Below are 18,572 nucleotides of genomic sequence, written 5' to 3' on the forward strand. Positions count from 1 at the left end.
TGTCAACACCATATTGAAATCCAGTATTATCGATGGAGGATGCCACGAACTTGTAAGTCATTTTGAACCTCGTGTACGGAAAAGTGTATTTTGTCGTTGTGTACCGTGGCTGGCGAATGTCGCAAACTGACCGTAATTCTCCGCGGTTTCTTACCATGAACAAAATGATTAATGTCTTTGTCGTTTTTACATATTTTAGGTGGTACACATCCACAGTTTCTACTGTCTAGCCTTTGTTGTGGTGAAAATTCTGTGAAGCCACTAGTCACGCGCTTACTGAAAGAACGTGTGAGACACATGCTGTGGCATGTGTTCCAAAGAACGAGAGAGAGAATTTTCCGCGCGCGAGCAGCCTTATTTAAAGGTGATAATTCAAACTTAACGGTCGAGAAAACACGAATGCTACCGCCATACCTTTTAAAGTGTTATTTTTGGGAGACGGGTGTTCCGGGAAATTATTCGGAGCCGGAGTGTCAATAAAAGCGAGGTCACGAGCGGGTTTACAGCCCCTCCGGGGCGTTTTCTGGCGGGAGCCTTCCGCGCGTCCATCCTTCAGCGCAAAGCCGTAAAGTGAGAAAGTGAGGCGAGCGATGAACATCGACCACTCGGCACGTACAGTCCGCTGAACGCTGAGTCATTCAGACAGTGCCATCTCGTGCCTCGCCTGGAGGCTCAAGAGACGCGCCAAGGAAATGCCGCTCGCCCCCCAAGGTATTGCGTTGGTTTGGTTCATCGAGTAATACTGTCATCCATTCAGTGGGTGTCGTTGAAGGTTTTGCAACGTGTTTTGAGTAATAACCTGGATATACTTTTATGATTATTTTACATTTTGGCTTACCTGTTTTATACACATAATAAATGACTTTACAGCAAGTCATTTTTTCTACCATGCGCCGGCTTCTGTGCTAGTATCATGTCTGGAACTGACGTCGGGTTTCTTGCCGGGTACCGTCTTCCACATTTTGACAGTCATCAGGACCACCTGAGGACGGAAAAATGTCAGCTTTCTAAACTTCAATAAATCACAAAGTCGCTTCTTAGCAGAATCTCCGATAACATATCCTGGGAAAAACCTGAAATCATTTTGTTCATCCCATGTTTGGAGTTCACAGTCATGTAGAATTTATTAAAGAATATCATTTTCGCCATTGACGGTAGAGATTTCAACAGTCAATTGTGAATATGACGTCCATTAAAAAGTTTTCTGATTTTACCATGTCTGAGTTGCCATTTGAAATTCTCGATGCTGGAGAGCGTCCTAAGGACAAGAGAGCCACAGAACTCTCAATACGCAACAAATAACCCTGCAGTAAATTTTCCATCGAAGCTAATGGCCGATACCAGGCCAAGTAAATGCGGCATCGGACTCACGTCGATAAACGACAGCGTCATCTGCAAACAATCGAAGACAGCTGCTCAGATTGTCTCCCAAATCGTTTATATAGATAAGGAGGAGCAAAGGGCCTACAACACTACCTTGGGGAACGCCTAAAACCACTTTTGTTGTAAAAAAACTTCCTGGCAGATTAAAACTGTGTGCCCGACCGAGACTCGAACTCAGGACCTTTGCCTTTCGCGGGCAAGTGCTCTACCAAGTAGAGTGCTCTACCAAGTAGAGCACTTGCCCACGAAAGGCAAAGGTCCCGAGTTCGAGTCTAGGTCGGGCACAAAGTTTTAATCTGCCAGGAAGTTTCATATCAGCGCACACTCCGCTGCAGAATGAAAATCTCATTTTGGCACTTTTGTTTTAATCTTTGACTTTCCGTCAATTACTAAGAACTGTGACCTGTCTGATAGGAAATTGCAAATCCAGTGACACATCTGAGACGATATTCCAGAAGGACGCAATTTTACTACGAGCCACTTTTGTGCTACAGTGTCAAAAGCCTTCCGGAAATCCAGGAATACGGAATCTATCTGAAATCCCTTGTCAATTGCACTCAGCACTTCATTTGAATAAAGAGATTGTTGTGTTTCACAGGAACGATGTTTTCTAAACCCATGTTGACTGTGTGTCACTAGACCGTTTTCTTCGAAGTAATTCATAATGTTCGAACACAATATATGTTTAAAAATTCTGCTGCTTTTCGACGTTAACGATATGGGCCTGTAATTTAGTGGATTACTTCTACTACCTTTCTTGAATATTGGTGTGACCTGTGCAGCTTTCCAATCTTTGGGTATGGATCTTTCGTCGAGCGAAAGGTTGTACATGATTGTTAAGTATAGAGCTAATGCATCAGCATACTCCGAAACGAACCGAATTAGTTTACAGTCTGGACCAGAAGACTTGCTTTTATTAAGTGATTTGAGTGGCTTCACTACTCTGAGGATATATACTTCTACGTTACTCATGTTGGGAGCTGTTCTCGATTCGAATTTGTAATAATTACTTCGTCTTCTTTTGTGTAGGCATTTCGGAAGGCTGTGTTTAGTAAATCTGCTTTGGTAGCACTGTCTTCGATAGTATTTCCATTGTTATCGCAAAGAGAAGGCATTGATTGTTTCTTGCCGCTAACAAACTTCACATACGACCAGAATCTCTTTGGATTTTATGTCAGTTTTAGTGACAAAATTTCGTTGTGGAAACTGTTATAGGCGTCTCGCATTGAACTCCGAGCTAAGTTTCGAGCTTCTGTAAAGGATCGCCAATGTTTGGGATTTTGCATGTGTTAAAATTTGGCATATTTGTTTCTATGGTTCTGCAACAGTGTTCTAACCAATTTTGTGTACCAAGGAGGATGAAGTCCGTCGTTTGTTATTTTATTTGGTAAAAATCTCTCAGTTGTTGCCGATAGTATTTCTTTGAATTCAAGCCACATCTGATCTACACTTATATTATTAATTTGGAATGAGTGGAGATTGTCTCTCAGAAAGGCGCCAGGTGAATTTTATCTGCTTTTTTGAATAGGTATATTTTTCGCTTATTTTTCGAGGATTTGGGGATTACAATATTCAATCTCGCTACGACAGCTCTGTGTTCACTAATCCCTGAATCGGTTTTGAAGCTGGTTATTAACTCAGGATTATTTTTGCTAAGAGGTCAAGCGTGTTTTCACAAACGTTTACTATTCGCGTGGGCTCATGAACTAGCCTTAGAATACCATTCTGTAGACGCGATTTATTTAAGATATATGTCTGTGTTTCGACATTCGTTTTACGGATGTTATTCAAGTAAATAAGGTGTTCATAAAGCTGGAGCTTCACTTATCTGGGTACATTAACAGCAACAAAAATTTCAGTAGCAAAATGGCTCGGTGGGTCTTTATTAAATAGACTTTCAAGCTTATGTCACCAAACGTGGCCAACATTTCCTCATATGGATCTCAAATACCTTTTGCATCCTAGTTATTATCTCAGTCCAGGACGAAGTTTTACCATTTATTGCGCCTGAAAATATTTCCGACGTAGAAGATCTCTCGTTACCTGCATATGTAAATAGTGAAAACACTGGATAAACTGTATCTATGTGAGTAGTCACTTTTCTGACATATGCAGAAAATGTTATCGATTAAATTATCACATTTTCATTTCTTTTCACCACGGATTCTGAAATACAAACACAAGAAAGTGTTACTGCACATCTACTTCCTGTCTCATGTAGCACTTTCAGCTGAGACTTCCTTGTAAATATGAAAAAGCTCTGCCTCTACAGTTTCGAACGTATTCAACGCAAAGTGGTAAATTAAAATTTTTTTGAAATAGTGTCGGTAGTGCTGGCATGAAGTCCATGTTGCAACTTGAGCTCCCCTCACGTCGGCCAGAAGGTATTATGCATTTTATGATATCCACTTTAAAGAAACGCATACTTGAAGAGAAATAAGTGATTATAAGGGACCCATATTTTTTGGTACCATTCGGCTCATAGGGTACCGTGTCGTTGGTATTTATGTTTAATAGTACGAACAGAGCTGTGTAAATCATTATTTTCATCTTTCAAAAGTAATATAATCTTAGAACGAACTTATGTATTGGTAAACAAGGATTATAAAATAACGGAAACGTCTGGATTATTAGCAAGGCCTGTATAAGCTCAGGTATTGAATGTAATAACCAGAAGAACAATAGTTTGAAAAATAAGAGTGTTCAAGAATGTCTTAAACAGCCATTTTTCTGTTTGTGGGTATGTACTACAGGTATCGACTGGATGATTTCTATTTTCCTGAGTTCCTTAATCTACCAGTAACTAAGGACATTTCTAAAGTCAGCCTGCTTAATATTGTCATTTCCTCTCACTACTTCCACTGCAATTTTTCCTTCGATGACCCTACGCTTCAGGTAATTTCTCTGCAATATCTGTCCCAGTCAACACTGTTCTGGCATTCACGTCGTTACCATTAGCACTTTGCCGCTTCTTCATTCGTTATGCAGTTTCATTTTAAGCATTTTTTCTTCACAACGACATATGAAATATATCCAAACTTTTTTCGACTCCCTTTAATTATCCATGTTTAGCTATCACGCTACAGTCCAGCAAAACACTTAGTGAATCTCTTTATTAATTCTGTCAGAATTATTTTTACTGTCAACCAAGTTTTCAGCTTTTTAAAAGCTCCATGTTATGCTTCTCATTTTCTAAACACGAATATCCTAAGTACTAGCAATTAAAAGATTTTATTTATTGGCTCAAATGGTTCAAAAGGCTCTGAGTACTATGGGACATCTGAGGTCATCAGTCCACTAGAACATAGAACTACTTAAACTTAACTAACTTCAGGACATCACACACATCCATGCCCGAGGCAGGATTCGAACCTGCGACCGCAGCAGTCGCACGGTTCCGGACTGAAGCGCCTAGGACCGCTCGTCCACCGCGGCCCGGTCATTCCTTCCAACAACATTTTTACGGAAACTTCAAACGTGTTATCTTTTTGATTTTGCTGCCTGTTTTTCGTGTTTTCCGCAGTAGAAGTTTTACAAAAAGATGGCATAGTTCCTTCTTACTTTATATTCATTGATTCTCATCGAACATTTAGCCTGATTTCACACTAATATCCCAATCTTTAAAAACCATGAATAGTCAAGAGTGCTTTATCATCTACGTACATAATGGTCTTTCTTAGTTTTCTTTTTCTCTTAACTACTAAACGCCGGCAGCGGTGGTCTCGCGGTTCTAGGAGCTCAGTCCGGAACTGCGCGACTGCTGCGGTCGCAGGTTCGAATCCTGCCTCGGGCATGGATGTGTGTGATGTCCTGAGGTTAGTTAGGTTTAAGTAGTTCTATGTTCTAGTGGACTGATGACCTCAGATGTTAAGTCCCATAGTGCTCAGAGCCTTTTGAACCATTTGAACTACTAAACTGCTGGCATAAAAATTAGAACAGGGAACTTTTATTCATAGGGTATACGGAGTATATTAGAAAAAATGCACAACTAAATTTTTAGCTAGTTAGTGGCTATGCAGAATGTGTTAGTGAACTGAGCTGTCGTCCCTGGCAGCAACAATGGCTGCAGTTCAGCTCGATACTGAATCAGACACGTCTTCGGCCTGAAATCTCATTAATTGGAGTAAAATTGTCTTCAGTGGTGAATTCCGCTTCGAACTGAGCACCGATGTCCAGCAAAGACGTTTCTGTAGACGCCACGGACAGTGATGGGATGCCAACTTGATTGTCGCCCTCCACACGACTTGACAACCAGGAGTGGGGGTGTTGAGCGCTATTTCACTTCAGAGCAGAATCCCTTTGGCTGTCCATTGGCGGCACTTTCGCAGCCCAGCGGCACGTCGACGATATTCTACTCAACGCTTTGTTGCCCTTCTTGGCAGGCCGTCCTGGGTTTACTTTCCAGCAAGATAATGCGTGCCAGCACAGGGTGAGAGTTTCTATTGCTTGTCTTTGTGCTCGCAAAACACTGACTTGGCCAGCCAGGTCGCCGGATCTGTCCCCAACTGAGAATTATGGGCAGGACCCTCCAAGCAGCTTGGGATTTTGACGTTCTACTGGGCCAACTGGATAGAAACGGACACTACTCAGGAGGACATTCGAAAACTCTGTCGATCAGTGTCAAGCCGAATAACTGCTTGCGTAAGGGCCAGAAGTGAACCAGCGAGTTATTGACGTGCTCTATTTGTGAAGCACTTTCTGCAGAATAAATCATTAAATTTTTATGAAATTTGTATGCACATGTACTTCGCATCTAACGATTTCCATCCCATTCGGATAATTCTTTCGTGGTGAGTCGATTTTGGTGTATCAACCTTTCTAGTCATTTTCATTCTCTGTCAGCATTGTGATATCGTCTGCATATAAATGGCAGTTCAATTGGAAATTTCTGTAAATATTAATTCCGCCATTAAAAATCTCCTTCCTTTGCGGAACTGCGTCATCAAAATAAAAGTTACAAAGTGTTGGCGAAATGCTGAACCATTGTTTGACTCTTTTATTTGCCGGCCGGAGTGGCCGAGCGGTTCTAGGCGCTACATTCTGGAACCGCGAGACCGCTACGGTCGCAGGTTTGAATCCTGCCTCGGCCATGGATGTGTGTGATGTCCATAAGTTAGTTAGGTTTCAGTTCTAAGTTCTAGGGGACTGATGACCTCAGAAGTTAAATCCCATAGTGCTCAGAGCCATTTGAACAATTAGACTCTTTTATTTGTGGCTATAGGCTATGTGAGATTCCAATTTATTTCTAAAATTATAATCTTGTATTCTTACAGATTTTTTGAAAAGTTTATTAGATGTAGTGAACATCCTCTTTTGCCAATAATTCTCTACAGTTTCTTTCTGCCTGTATCAGCGAATGCCTTAATAAAATAACGAGTGCTAAATGGATTTCCCTATTATACTATTTTTTGGTTATTTGTTGAAGTATAAATACTGCATCTGTTATTGATCTGCCCTTGAAAATCCCATTCCTTCTACACTTAATAAACTCTCAGCTGTAATCTTTAACCTTTTGTTCACTATTCTGGCATAAACTTTGTATGCGGTATTCAGCGTTACACCTATGTAGTTCTCGCAGTTATTGAAGTCTTTTTATAAATAGTGTTAATACCTTTAATTGTGACTATCCTTCAGGAAGAGTTCTATTTCTCCAGATCATATAAAATAAACATATTAGCCTCTATTGTACTAGGATGCCTCCAAATTTTAGCAGTTCAGTGTTTGTACCATCAATATCAGTAGCTTTTCTGTTATTTGTGGAGTTAGGGGCTTCTCTTAATTGATCCACAAATAAATGGTCTATGCGTTCTATTTTAGTTTCATCCTCTTCATTCTCTTTTAGTATGATTCTTCACACACCAATTTCTTGTAAAGTTATATCTATTTTTCTCGTTCGACGTTATTTATTTGAACAAATTCCTTTCTGTTTGTTGAGAATGTTAATTTCTTTATAAGCTGTCATTTTCCTTTCAAGAATATCATCTTCCATTGATTCAGTGGATAGACAAGAATAGCGCCTTGTTTTCCCTTTATAATTTTATCTAATTCTGGCTCACGTGTGTTTTACTCCTTTTTCCCTTTTATCTCTTTCTCTTTTCGTAAGGCTTCACCAGATGCTTTCTTAACAGGAGTCTGTATATTTTCCCATTCCTTACAACGAAATGCGTGTTTTTCTCACCAGACACCGTTCTATACATTACATACTTACAAATTTGAAAGTAAACAGTAAAAAGCAGGGAACAAAAAAGTGTGCTGCATAGTTCTGTAGAGCAGCGAAACATTAGACTACAAATATCAGGGTCTAATGAAAAAAGACATTAAAGACATATTAGCAGACAGCATTTCCTGATGTAGGCGAGAAACGAAGAAGAAATCACACTTTTTAAGAGAAAACCAGCAAACTGTTAATGAACTGTTTATCGATCTTAAAAACGAATCATATTTTAGTTCAAACGGCTCTGAGCACTATGGGACTTAACATCTGAGGTCATCAGTCCTCTAGAACGTAGAACTGCTTAAACCTAACTAACCTAAGGACATCACACACATCCATGCCCGAGGCAGGATTCGAACCTGCGACCGTAGCAGTAACGCTGTTCTGGACTGAAGCGCCTAGAACCGCTCGGCACTAACGTTCGGCCATATTTTAGTATCTTTAATTACAAATCTCTGATGATGCTTTACCTCAGTAAAGCGAAATGCGTAGTTGTAACGACGGAACAAAAGTACCCTCAGAAAAACGTAATTTTTTCAGATTTTTTCAACTTTCTCATTTCGCGAGTTATACGTCGTGGGTCGAGAAAATGGGGTGGGGGGTGGGGGGGGGGGGGGGTTAATATGTTTCCCAAACTCTTCTTCGAACGTGCGCTTCCGGAATTTCGACAACAACAGTTTCCGTGATTCACAGTGACTCTCTTTCAGGGACTGCCATTGGTATTCTCCGCAAGGATCTCACATTGACTGAACGGTTTCAGTGGCGAAATGCGCTCTTCGTTGGACCTTCTCTCTTCTGTTAATCCTAGTTGGTAATGGTCGCAGGCTGACGAACAATAGTAAATAGTTGGTCGAACAAGTGGTTAGTAAGCCACTTCTTTCGTGGATGAATTACAATCCCTTGAGACTTTCCAGATGAAATCCTGGGCGTATTCGTGCCGTGGTCGACGCGCTCCTTCCCACTCTGAAACCCGTGCGTTAGACCGCTCGGCTAACCGGGCGGGCTGCAAGACGTTACTTTTATTTACATCAAGTGTCAACTGAAGGACCCTGACCCAATCGTCGACCCTTTACAGATCTTCCTGTCTTTCTTACAGTCATCTGGCGTCGATAACCTTCCTACACATAACAGCGTCACCTGTAAAATGCCTCATATAGCTTCCGACGATATCCACTAGTTCATATATATAGGGTATGGTTCGTAGGAGTCTTAAGGCTCGCCAGCCGGAGTGGCCGTGCGGTTCTAGGCGCTACAGTCTGGAACCGCGTGACCGCTACGATCGCAGGTTCGAATCCTGCCTCGGGCGTGGATGTGTATCATGTACTTACGTTAGCTACGCTTAAGTAGTTCCCAGTTCTAGGGGACTGATGACCTCAAAAGTTAAGTCCCATAGTGCTCAGAGCCATTTGAACCCTTTATCCTAAGGCTCGTTGCTGGGTGTTCGGTAGATATTTATGAACTGGTCCTCGCAGTGTGTAGCTGCAGTCAGCTCAAATAAATACTGCTCGTCACGTCATTTACGTGATTCCCGTGTCAATGCAAAGCGTTGGCTTGTTTCCTGTTACAAATAAAATTATTTTTATTTAAGTCTGTAGGCTCTCGAGGCCACTGTCATCAAGTTAAAATCTTCTGCGTTAGCAGGCCGCGTCATGTTTCTGTAAACAATCGACGTTTAGACACCTCTGCTGGGATTTTCTTCAGGGTTATATGGCGTCCACTGTAGACTGAGCACTGAGAAAGACCACGGTCGTCTGTTAACGGGGAGTTTCCCCGCGCTTATGCTGGAGAATTGAGATTACTGGATAAAATACTGGGACTAACATTGGTGGGGAATTGTAATTAGGTAGTAAGAGAAGTTTTCCTGCGCTAATTCCGAAGAAGGCAGTTATTGGCTGTAACTTCTGTGGTTACCAATGGTGGGCCAACGTCTTTGTTTGGAAAGGGATTTTTCCCTCACTGATTGAGAGGAATTACCGGTTAAAATTCCTCCTGCTGCTATTTGTGGGCCGACATCATTGTGTAGAAAGGAAACGGGCATAGCATGACAGGGGGAATGTTTATCCAAAATATTATCGTTCGCAGTGGTGGCTTCCAGGACGTTGTTTGTATTGCACGTACGCAACGGCCGCTTATTCACTTCCTTGACGGCGGCAATCGACGATAGCCGAAGCCTACAGCCACGCTCTCTAGTGAAGTTACATGCGTTTTACAAATTTCAGTCGCTTCTCGGAATTTTCTTCTGCAAATTTTGGGTTCATTAGCACACGTACCTTACTGAAACCGATGTCAAGGCCACAGTTCTCTTGATGGTCCGCTGCCCCCACTTTCATAGAAAGTTTCAGCTGCTAGTGGCGTTCGCTGTTTCAAAGTACGTTTTTTAGCAGTTCTTCCCATTTCTCCTCTATTCACTTTTTCACAGACACCCGTCATGTCACAGACGCCTGCAGTGTTGAGGCGATCAGGTGCCTCTGTTTTTCGTCAAAAGAAGTCTTTTACTTTTGGTTTGGTTGAAGAAAGTGGTCTGAATACCATTTTCCCTAAGAATCCTACGTATGCGGTCAGTGAGCCCATAAACAAACAGCAACTTAACGTAGTGAGATGGCGGTTCCTCATCCTTCATATTAGCATAATTAATATTTACCTTAAATGCACCGTATGTGGATAAACTGTCACAGCAATTGCACTTCGTTGTCTTCTTTAAAAATCCAACTCCAATTCCAAGCTGCAAAAATGATTCAAATGGCTCTGAGCACTACGGGACATAACATTTGAGGTCATCCGTCCCCTAGAATTACTTAAACCTAACTAACTTAAGAACATCACACAGATCCATGCCCGAGGCATGAGCGCCTAGAACCGCTCGGCCACACCGGCCGGCATGGATAGTTTTATTACAAGGAACCTAACGTCTCGTATACCTGTATCACACAGAATGTGTGGACTATCCAAGACACACAAAGAGTCGGATCCTTCGAGACCTATTGTGAATGGGATTAAGTTGCCAGCTTATTTTTTAGCAAGTCATTTGTTTGGAAAACTGAGACATACAGTTGGAAAAATAAATACTTTTGTCAAAGATTCAACGCTTTATTTGACATCCCAGTATCAGATACAATGCAGATCATAAGGGAAAAAGTTGCTCCTGAAATTCGTGACTTTATTCGTTTTCGAGATATTTTGAATACAATGGTGAACTCTACGGACGTCACCCTTCTCGCCCGTAGCATCTGATAATTTTATGGAAGTTTTTGAGCAACAGTTATTAATTAGTGCGCCTTTGAAAGCTTCTTGATGGTTCTGCTATGTGGATGGTACATTTAATATGTGCCCATACAGTGAAGAAGAGCTTCATGGGTTCCACTTTTTCTTAAATGACCGAGCGAGGTGGCGCAGTGGTTAGGCACTAGACTCACATTCGGGAGGACGACGGTTCGAACCCGCGTCCGGCCATCCTGATTTAGGTTTTCCGCGATTTCCCTAAATCGCCCCAGGAAAATGCCGGAATGGTTCCTTTCAAAGGACACGGCCGACTTCCTTACCCGTCTTTCGCTAATCCGATGAGACCAATGACCTCGCTGTCTTGTCTCGTTCCCCAAAACAACCAACAATATTTATTAAATGGTATTCATCCCAAAATCAATTCTACTTCGGAGGCTGGGAGTGAGATCAGACTCCCGTCGTAGATGAGTTGGCATATAAACATTCTGACAACACTTTAAAACATAGAGCGTGTAGAATACCCACTAACGCAAATACGTACTTAGATGCCACTTCGCATTTCCAATCATCCAGAAGTATGCAGTGTTCAACACTGTTTGGAGTTGTATTTTTAACGAAGGCAATGAAGGGCAATGCCTTTATCAGTTTGTCTACAGACGGGGCTTTTAAGTGAAGCATTAATTACACTAATAGGAAGCCTTACGTTCCCATTCGATAAACCGGTCCCAAATAGTCTAGCTCGACTGCAGCTTTTTAGCTGCGTATTGTCAGGGACTGTAAACCTCGACGAATACGCGGTATTCCAGAGAATAAGGTGTCTTTTAAAATCCACAGAACAGCTAGCAGTGCGGGCTCCCGTGTTTAAAAATTTCGTGAGCCGAGACTCGAACCTAAAACCCGTACTTGGTGGGCGAGATTCTACCACACAGCCGCATGGCCTGGCAAGTTCAGGCGAGAAAACCCTACTTTGCTTCAGGATATTGAAAACGGTCAGACAAGTTCCAAGTCGATTATTTAGAGAATTTTTGAGTGTTGCATGTAACAGTTTTGGAAGATTAATATTTGAGTTCTGAACTTCACGAACCATAAAAGAAATTGCAAAAATCAGAACGCCGCGTGGTTCGTATGTAAATAAAGGTGCCAACTAGTAACATATATCAACATACAATGGAACTAAAGACATTATCTGTCATTTATATCAGTGCGGCAAGTTGAACATTTGTGCTACGCAGGGATTCGAACCCTGATCCTCAGCTTACTAGGGAATTCCGAAGATCATTACGCCATCCGGACGCAGTGACATTACAGACGAACATACCACCCTAGCGTGCATCCGACACACTACAGACGTAGTGCCGCTGCTCATTAGCGGTATTACACCCGGCATCTCGCTGATTGCCGTACGAGTTCGAGCCTGATGTGCACGTGCACTGAAGGGGCCATTGGCCTTATATATACCAGGGTGAGTCAAATGAAAAACTTCATTTTTCTTAAAAATATTATTTACCGTGCAGAAGTGGTACAAAGCTGTATCACATTTCAACACAATCTCCCACACGCACAATGCAAGTTCTCCAGCGCTTACAGAGTACATAAATTCCTTTAGAAGAAAATGCTTTTGGTAGTCCACGCAACTACTCATGTACCGCGTGGTGTACCTCTTCATCGGAACGGAACTTCTTTCCTCACATTGCGTTTCCGAGACATATGGAAATCGCTTGGGCAAGGTCTGGTGAGTATAGTGTATGAAGAAGACAATCAAAATGCAGGCCTGTGATTGTTGCAATTGTTGTACGGCAGTGTGGGGCCTTGCATTGTAATGTTGCAAAAGGACACCTGCTGACAGCAATCCACGTCGCTTTGATTTGATTGCAGGCCGCAGATGATTTTTGTGCCAGTGGTCCCTTTTGACATGTAATGCTCCCAAATGACGCCTTTTTTGTCCCAAAAGAGAGTCAGCATAACCTTCCCTGTTGATGGTTCTGTTCGAAACTTCTTTGGTTTTGGTGATAAGGAATGGCGCCATTCATTGCTCTCTCTCTTCGTTTCCGGTTTGTGGAAGTGAACCCAGGTTTCGCCTCCAGTAACGATTCCTGCAAGGAAGCCATCACCTTCTCGTTCAAAGCGTCGAAGAAGTTCTTCAAAAGCATCATCACATCGTTCTCTCATTTCAGGAGTCAGCTGCCTTGGCACCCATCTTGCAGACACTTTGTGAAACGGAAGCACATCATGCACAATGTGGTGTGCTGACCCATGAAAAATCTTTAAACATGCTGCAATCTCATTCAGTGACACTCGGCGGTTTTCCTTAACTATGGCTTCAACTGCTGCAGTGTTCTGTGGACTCACAACTCGTTGTGCGTGACCTGGACGAGGAGCATCTTCCACTGAAGTCACACCATTTGCGAACTTCCTGTTCTATTCGTAGACTTGCTGATGTGACAAACACGCATCACCGTACTGAACATTCATTCGTCGATGAATTTCAGCCAGCCGCGTTGGTCTCGCGGTTCTAGGCGCGCAGTCCGGAACCGTGCGACTGCTACGGTCGCAGCTTCGAATCCTGCCTCGGGCATGGATGTGTGTGATGTCCTTAGGTTAGTTAGGTTTAAGCAGTTCTAAGTTCTAGGGGACTGATGACCACAGCAGTTGAGTCCCATAGTGCTCAGAGCCATTTGAACCATTTGATGAATTTCAATAGGTTTCACACCTTCACTACGCAAAAACCGAATAACAGGACGCTCTTCTTCCCTGGTGCAAGTCGCAAGTGGGGCGGCCATTTTTACACTCATGGTGCGACGGTATGTGTTCATCTGCACTATGCTGCCACCTACAGGCAATGCTGCAATCTGTAGCACGGTTACCAACTTACAGGATAATGGCAGGAAATTTCGATTTGTTGTTACAAATTTAAGGTTATCGTTGGACTCACCCGTGTGTGTGTGTGTGTGTGTTGTCCGTTTCTTCCGAGATTTGCGAAAGAACAGGCATCATTTTGATGTTGCAGCCACTGTGCGTCAAGACACAAAAGAGTTAAAGGTATTAGTTGCCAATGCTCAATAATTCGTTTGTGTCTTGACTCATAGTAGCTGCAGATGTAAATAGTGTCTATTTTTTCGGAGATGTCCGAAAAAACGGACAGTACATTAATGTGTCAAATGTCATCCGGAACTCAAGGAATACGGTATAGACGCGTGTAAGATGCTGCGGGTTCCACTGACGAAGAGAGCCAGGTGTGTTTCTCAAAGTCTCTGTTTACAGAATCCATATTGGTTTTTCTAGAGGATCTAGCCGTGCTCCAGAAAGGTCATATTGCGTGAGAGATGGAGTAGCTCCTTTCGTTTCCTTTCTCATCGGCATGTAGCACGCTGCCTCAGAAACGCTTTCCCAGCTGAGCCACCACCCTGCGCTACTTCCGCTCCCCCTTATCGGCACACAACTTGGCCGCTCTTCTCCCGCTCTGAGCAATTACCAGGACGGCCGCAATCTGCAGCGCTGTCCCCGTACAGCACGCTTAACGCTCACTCCGCCGGTTTACGCGCCGGTGTAAAATCTCCGCAGTCAGAGCGGCGCACTTGTCGGCCGGTGTAAAGATGAGGTGAGCGCATTGTAAAGCCCCCCCTTTACGGCCCATCGGAGGTTTGTAGCCAGCCGGGCCGATGTGGGAACTTTCGTCGCGATTTTACTGGGATACTCGCATCTCGTGCCACGTACGTGCCACGACTCGTTTTGCAGGAATGACACGTATTCAAAGGCCAACGTCAATGTGCTGTCAGCACACAGGACTCTGTCACACACATTACGCTGATTTGCAGAATTCAGTTGTAAATGCAGAGTTTCACTGCATCAGTTTGTTTCGAAAGTTTGTGCGTCGTGGGAATCATGCAACTGACTTCGCACTCCGGGTGTAGCACCATATCTTACAAATAGTTTACAATCTTGACCTCTTCAGAGTTTTTTAAAGGAGAACATTTTACTGTCAGTGCAGAAAAGTTCAACGATCTATCGCGAAATCCGTCGATGTACTATAACATCTTTGCTTCAACTGTTACTCAATCTTTAGTGCATTTAAGATGGGCTCCATTAGTTCAAAGCGTATATACTTGAGAGGTGTCTTTCTGTCGACAGAACAGACACTCCGAAATCTCACGGGAATCAATAATTTGCGAGTAGATGTCTAGTGGACGATGGAAGGTGCAGCGAACTGTAAGGTCGAAATTTGAGTCAGTCAGGCAGCCAGGGGCCGTGTCCGGATGGCCGAAGCGGTTAAGACGACCGCTCATGAGGAGCTCTAATTCCGTGTTTGAGTCCCCGTGCGGTAGAGATTTTCCACTTTCGAGATTTTATTACTCAAGTGTCCTGTGCGGCTGAAAGTCGAGAATTCCCAATCATCCCTTCCCTTTCGTTCCCCCTTTCCTGTTTCATATAAATTAGCTGAAACTGCCACGTACTAAAGAACATCTGTTGATGTAGAGCGCATAGGTGTCTAACACGAAGTTTCCATGAGTTCGTGTCAGGCTACTGTATGTTCCACATCAACAAATATTCTGTAGTACGTCACACTTTGGGCTAATGTCACTTGTTGTATGCACTGAAAACGACTAGAGCTGGAGTAAAAAACAACTCTGGATTTTACTGTCGATTGCTTCTCTTTCTTCCAGTGTCTACATGGAACAATCGCTGCACACAGTGGTGTCATATGGTTTCCATTCTAATTTCACGGTCAGTTAACTTCACAGCTGACACTGTGAGGCCCCACCTTATGAGGTAAACAGGCATCTCCAAAGAAAAATCGAGGGAACTTCTTGAGACTGGCCGCGGTGGTCTCGCGGTTCTAGGCGCGCAGTCCGGAACCGTGCGACTGCTACGGTCGCAGGTTCGAATCCTGCGTCGTGCATGAATGAGTGTGATATACTGAGGTTAGTTAGGTTTAAGTAGTTCTAACTTCTAGGGGACTGCTGACCACAGCAGTTGAGTCCCATAGTGCTCAGAGCCATTTGAACCATTTTTTTGAACTTCTTGAGCTTGCTTTCCATCTTCGCAAACAAATCGGCAACTGTATAGAAAACTCAAGGGCGTCTGTCGAGCTTTAGATGAAGTTGAATATTTGTCTCTAGGATTACGTGACAGTAAACATGGGACGTGAAACCCTACATTGCAGTATTTTACTATGTTTATCAAATATACGAGACAACTTAAGCTTTAGTTAGCAATGAAAACTGAATGAAGACAGCGAATGAAATGAAAAAATCGAAGAAAGCAGGCTTAACCCTCTGATTAAACTACAGCTTCGAATAGCAGACAGCAGCAAATATTCATAAGTTCTCTTACTGCCACTGCTTTTACATATATAACTTTTAACATGAAACAATTTCTAACTTGTTGCCTGTTTTACATCGGACTGTATGCTCTTCACTGTTAACAAGTGTTCGTTGATTGTGTAGTATTAACTTTTGCCCAGTAACATCAATTATTCAAGTCGATAGTTTTATTAGATTTCGCAGTGGGGCATTTATGGAGACATGCCGAGTTATGCAGTATAGGAGTATTTCTGGCGTCTTTCTCTCAGTCGTATGCTGGTTACAAATGAAAATAATTCTAACGGCCGGTAACATCATAAAGGCAAATCTGGGTTTATACTTGTGGATGTCGTGAAATTTTTTGACAATGTCGATTGGAATACGCTATTTGAAATTGTGACAGTAGCATACATGAAATACATGCAGCGACAGGCCATCTATGAATGTACAGATACCAGACTGCACTTACAAGCGCAGAAGGACAAGCAAGCTGTTAACGAAACCAAGGGAAATCTGCAAAGGGAATCAGTTTTCGGGATAAAAAGAAAAGCTTTGAGGTTTACCAATTAACACTGTATAAGGGGCAGTCAAATGAAAACGAAACAGTTAGTAGTAAAATGTTTATCATTTAAAAAGGAATCGCAGTAACTGTTAGTAAATATAGCTCACTTTGGGAGACGATCTCATTTAAAACATGTTTGTGGTTGCCTACGGGGCCATGATTGTGTCCTCACGTGTATCTCCTCGTCCGAAGTAAATCGACGGCTACGAATGTCTTTCTTCAGGGCTCTAACAATGTAGAAATCTCATGGCGAGAGATCGCGACTATATGAAGGATGAGTACGGGCTTCCCAGCGAAACTTCTGCAGTGCAGACGAAACAGCCTTGGCACATAATAAATAAGAAAACAATTGCCTAATTTGGCGACAGAAACAAGTGATGATATCGGATCTTACGATTTCATGTGAATCGTATCGCATCTCTTTGCTTCACCGCTTCACAATAAGAGGGAAGAAAAACACACATTTCATGCTGGAACAATTCTTACATTCAAGTGAGACTTGTGATTCACTGACATGTCAAAATGTGCAAGTACATTAGATCTGACCACTAGAAACATGATTCTCCGAACTTCAGGTTTCCTGTCCGAGTTTTTCTCAGCCATTCATGCTATGTAGTACTTCAACAGTTTATTTTATTTATGTATTACACCTGGCGAGATACAGGGCCTTCAGGCACTCTCTTCCAACTAACCCGACTCCTTCAGTGAGTCAACATTACAATGTGTGTAATACTTAACCAAAATGCAGACAGTAACGGTTATATAGGACAAATAAACGTTCATATGTACATACATCAGTGTGTTCGTGGTTTTTTCCCTGCGTCGTACTGTCTTGCCGCATTACTTGATGTAATAAGGAACCTTAAAACCTACGCTCGTAATGACTATAATTATTACTTTGCAAATTACGTGAATAGTGACGAAATTGGTGCTCAGTACATAGTCCTCAGTCACCAATAAAAGTATCTGCACATACACTCATTACGTCCTATATAATAATGACAATAGAGGTACTGATAGCAACAATAATGAAGTAAATGAATGTATGTAATTTAGGAAATGTCAATTTTATAAACATTGTTTTATTCGAGTCATCACTACATCTGTGACGGATATGATGACACCTAACAGAAATATATGGCAGCAGTATAGAAGGTATCAAAAGAAGTTAAAGGAAATCGACAAATAATAAAGTAAATTAGCGGCTGAAATGAAAAGAAGAAAACATACACACGGGTGAGAAAACCACGCAAAGTCTACAGTGCGAAGCACTGATTTCCTACTTGACAGAAGGGAAACACGTGGGATATGGCAAGATAGAAGCTGCATAGATGATAGCAGGTAAGGCTTTAATCTCAACTTGAATGCGGAATAGTTTTGTGCAAGGTGCAGGTTAAAGGATAGTTTGTTTCAGGGTCATGCGGCTGACGTGGAGAAAGAGCTGGAAAAGAAATTGAAGCACTGAAAACGTCGGACTTTCTGACCTAGCATTGCTTTTTGTCAGTGTTACATATCCAGAGGTATTAGGAAACGTTTTTCACAAACGTCTTACCTCAGGAATACTTGAAGGAAAACGTTGTGTCGTCGAAACGTAGGCGCACATAGCGCTAGCATATGTAGTCTGTCCTCACGTCCTACTACTGCGCGGTTGTCAACGTTTTTTTTTCTTTCGTTTGCTCCCCCACCTTGACAAATGAAATACGTAGCGCTTGTGACAGCGCCAGGCGGGAAGAAGAACGTGCGACTTGCGGTGCGCTGCTGTCTGGCGACAGCGTAACGCGTAAATTATTGCGGAGCGCGTGAGCAGCACGGTGTGCAGACGGTGGCCCGCCACAAGGACTGGCGCCAGCGGGGCTGTGAGGGTGCGGTTGGCGAGCGTCCCGGCTGTTCCTCA

At 42.7% G+C, this 18,572-nt stretch overlaps 1 protein-coding gene across 1 annotated transcript in view; it reads left to right on the plus strand.

Moving 5' to 3' along the window:
• LOC126277399 (frequenin-1) overlaps positions 1 to 18,572 on the plus strand; it is a 250,221-nt gene that overhangs the window by 33,673 nt on the left and 197,976 nt on the right. The gene's annotated exons all lie outside the window — the stretch shown is intronic.

The sequence above is a fragment of the Schistocerca gregaria genome, chromosome 1, assembly GCF_023897955.1.
Source record: "Schistocerca gregaria isolate iqSchGreg1 chromosome 1, iqSchGreg1.2, whole genome shotgun sequence".
Taxonomy (NCBI): Eukaryota; Metazoa; Arthropoda; class Insecta; order Orthoptera; family Acrididae; genus Schistocerca; species Schistocerca gregaria.